Source organism: Tenebrio molitor, chromosome 3 (genome assembly GCF_963966145.1).
Source record: "Tenebrio molitor chromosome 3, icTenMoli1.1, whole genome shotgun sequence".
NCBI classification, from domain to species: Eukaryota; Metazoa; Arthropoda; class Insecta; order Coleoptera; family Tenebrionidae; genus Tenebrio; species Tenebrio molitor.
The window spans coordinates 3,985,010-3,988,886 of NC_091048.1; the positions used below are offsets into that span (position 1 = coordinate 3,985,010).

Sequence of the window (3,877 nt, forward strand, 5' to 3'; positions counted from 1 at the left end):
GTAGTTATGCCCATTTGGTAGAACGTCTAAGTATTTTAGACATTCCACCTTTATCCGGACGACATTTTTTTGACACTCAAAGAAGACTCGGCTTTGTAAGTAGAGGTAATTTGAATAGAGAAGAACCTGTCACGTGATCTTTGCAATTTTGTTGTAATCATTATCAGTCTCAAAATGAATTTTACTTGTCAAGAACTTAATACGGGGTCATTATAAATGATTGTACCATAGTAGGTAGCTGTGCGCTATGCTTTAGGTGCGCCGCTACGCCCACTAGTTGTTACAAACATTTATAATGACCCCGTATATGTACTATTAGATTTAATTTCTGAGTTCTAGATTTTTACATTCGACTATAAAAACCCTATACCATTGGAAAGCTTGTCAAAAAAGCTTTCGACTAGTGCAATTATAAATACAGAGTGCCATTTGAAAAAAAAAAGTTTTTGACATTTTTAGTTTGTTATGTTTAAAAAATCGCAATAGGCATATGCGACTGAGCAGGTTGTTGAGTGAACACTCAACAGATGCAGCAAACATTCAGGAATCAAACAGCCTCAATTATTTTATTTATGTATAACGATTTGGAAGGTACAAATTTTCGAACGGACCCCTGCAATTCGGCGAGGTAAATCATTGGGCCCCTTTTTCTCGAAAAATATCAACATTTGTATAAGGCATCATTGGCTCAATCGTTACCTTTTGTGGGGTTCTATCACAGTCACGCTGTACAGTTGCGGCCGTTGAAAACTCAGACATTTTGACAACGCCAAACTTTTGGCTTTGTAAATGGTACCTATTGAAAGTGACGTTCTCAAAATGTCACTCAAACATTATCCACATTAATTTCTCTCGCAATGGCTCTTATACTCATACCGTCCCTCAGTCAAACACATTTTTGCAAATCAGATAATTGCGGCATTTCAAAAGTTACGCGCGATTCTGACCTAATAGGGGCTATTCTGTAAGAGGTCCGATAAAAATAACGCTGCTTTAAAATTTTAAGGATGTCTTAAAACGAAAATGCTATTCTGTATCTCGTAGGTGCGTTAAAATTTTAAAGCAAGTGCGTTAAATCTGACTTTTAAGGGGAAAATTTTATCGGCTAGGCCAGACCAACCCTTAAAATTAAAAGAGCGGTAAACGAATAACGTATAATTGTTCTGTTACTTCTATTAAAGTATTTTAACTCGTTTATTACTTATATTTAGATTTGTGGCAAAATTTATGGTATCTGTGGGCACTTTGGCATTTAATGGTTTAATTTATTTGGGAATTGTCCAACAGCAACGTCATCGTTTACGAAGGTAAAACAGGCCAATTGTTTTAACTGCATAGAATGATTAAAATAACAATTATGTATTTAGAAATAAAGCATGGATGATGCATCGACAACTGAGGGAGGACACTAGTAACGCATTAACTCTGCCAAATTGCATGTTTTTAAAATTATTTAAACTAAACAAACGATGTTGCTTGGATTTAGTTGAAAATTAAATTATCTACATGTTCATCTTACATACTTTTATTTTATTTAAAATGACAAAAAAACATCAAATTTTTAACCGTAGTGCAGCACATTTTGGCCTCTTCCTCCTCAATTTTGTTGCCAACTCCAAAACTGATTGGGCCAATTTAATATTTGCGTTGGCCAACGACACCAGGCACTTCTCGTGCTGCTTTTGAAGTCATTTAACGTCTTAAAACATTTTAAATTACATAAATTTTTTTAAAAAATAACTCATTACCTCCCGCCATTGTTTAACAGTTTTCCGAGCCGCTTCCATCTTATTTAACTATGCAGCCACTTCTTTCCACTTTTCCTCAAATCACTCTAACTCAATAGCATTTTTCGTCCGCCCTTCTATTCGTAACTGAAATCGTTGGTTTTCTAGGAGGCACACGAGGAGCTCCTTTTGCTTTTTTGTTGTTCTTAGACCTCGAAACATTTATGTTGCTTTTTCCTTAAACGCTGGAAACAAACTAAAATCAAATCAAATCGGCACGTTTTGACTGTAAAAACTGTTTTACATTTTACTGCCCAGGCCTAGAGAAATTTTCTCAGATGCGACAGATGTCTGCGTCTGCAAAACACATTTCATATTTCATAACAAAATTCTTCAGATGATTTGTAATACTTACGTATTTGTTAATCACATTCTATTAAATGATCACATTTTCATTAACAGTTGAAGTAGGTATAACTTAACCTCACATGTGAATTTCCAGTCTGGTTTTTCAAAACAAACGTGCGCATTATATCTACTGCGGGATGAACGGCCTACAAATGTGGTGTGTTCACAACTGATTTAACGTACATGCCTTAAAACTTGGTATTTTACCGGTCTCCGTTAAATTCGAGTTACAGAAAGAAATTTAAAATTGTGCATTTAACGCTCCGATAAAATCGAGTATTTTAACGCTGCGCTAAATTTATCGGATCTCTTACAGAATAGCCCCTAATATGTCAAATACTGACACTGACTTTATAAACCTTGATGAAAATCCTGTTTACGCTAATCAAATTTCGGAATTTATACAGAGTGTTTAAATCTTTCCTGTCTGAGATTTCAACGGCCGCAACTGTACATATTCATAATAAATGAATTATAGTAGTTTATTTAACGAGTTCGTGCGTAAATTGGCACGAGTGGGCCATTTTAAAACGCGAGTGAAACGAGTGTTTTAAAGGCTCGCGAGTGCCAAAAAAGGCCCAATTTACACACGAACGAGTTGAATACGTTTTTTTGTTCGACGAGTCCATTAAAGACTCCAAATCGCTTAAAATCTTTAAAATTAGCTTGACGTTTCGTTTTGACAAGTTGTGACATTTATCAAAATCCGTTCACACAGGAGAAAATTCTCAAATTCTGACAGTGTCGAACAAAAAATATTTAATGCCTGTGATTACATTTTTTAAGTCTCTTGTAGCCGATGAACTGATGCGATCAATTCAATACTTTTATTGCTTTAGTAAAAGAAAAGAAAGCATAACTTGTAATTTTCTACTTCTCACTGAAATGATAATCAAAAACCACCTATTGCATCGGAATTAGTAAAAATAGAAATTACTTTTTTAAATTTTTTAATAGAATGCTAATAGAAGATCAAGTGACAATCGAGATTATATTATTATTATTGACATAAAACACGGGAGTGAACAGAGGCAATTAACGCCAAAGAAGGCCCGTCCTTTCTTGAAAATGCGATATCCGATATCTTTGCGTTGCACGAATTGCACGTGTTAACTCAGTAACTCACTCACTCCAGCTCACTCACTCACTCACTGAACATCTGGACATTTTTCCAGTGATCAGTGCCATCTACTTAAAACTTGCCACATTAACAAGGGTCAAGTGTGGGTAAAGTTTCAACACAGAACACTGTAAAATTATTTTGTTCTCGCCGAGTCACCAATATATTGTAAGCAAATTAATCTTTTAATGTGTCTTGTTTTTTAACGAAACCGGAAGACTGAATAAAACTATGAGACGCCTTAAATTAAACCTTAATATCCATTATTGGCTGTTAATAATGACTAATTTCTCAATGTTGTCACAATTTTGATATTTTACTTATTTATTAAGCCATAAAGTTTGGCGTTTATGTATTTAATACTTTTAGTCTTTGGAACCATAACTATTACTTCAGAGCCAATAATGAAGCTTAAATATTAAATTGTGTTTTAGTTTTTAACTTAAAAATGCATAATTTTTCTTGAAAACGAGAAATAATGTCACCATGTTTCCCTATACCCAATACATATACGGTATCCCAGCCTTAACAAGAAACTTTCCGTTTGTTTGTCTGCACGTATTTTGAATAAAATGTTGCTCGCACATAATCTCTTCATTGGAAAAGCATTTTTGTTCGGAAA

The 3,877-nt window shown here is 34.4% G+C and overlaps 1 long non-coding RNA gene across 2 annotated transcripts; it reads right to left on the reverse strand.

Moving 5' to 3' along the window:
* Positions 1 to 1,509: 1,509 nt before the first annotated feature.
* LOC138126897 (uncharacterized) lies at positions 1,510 to 2,350 on the reverse strand. Of its 2 annotated transcripts, none has more exons than XR_011158000.1 (4): positions 2,143 to 2,350; positions 2,032 to 2,084; positions 1,749 to 1,972; positions 1,510 to 1,699 (listed from the first exon to the last, which is right to left on the reverse strand). It is a non-coding gene; the product is annotated as an uncharacterized lncRNA (long non-coding RNA). The 2 variants fall into 2 exon arrangements; XR_011157999.1 differs by having other exon boundaries at positions 1,749 to 1,983.
* Between the last annotated feature and the right edge of the window lie 1,527 nt (positions 2,351 to 3,877).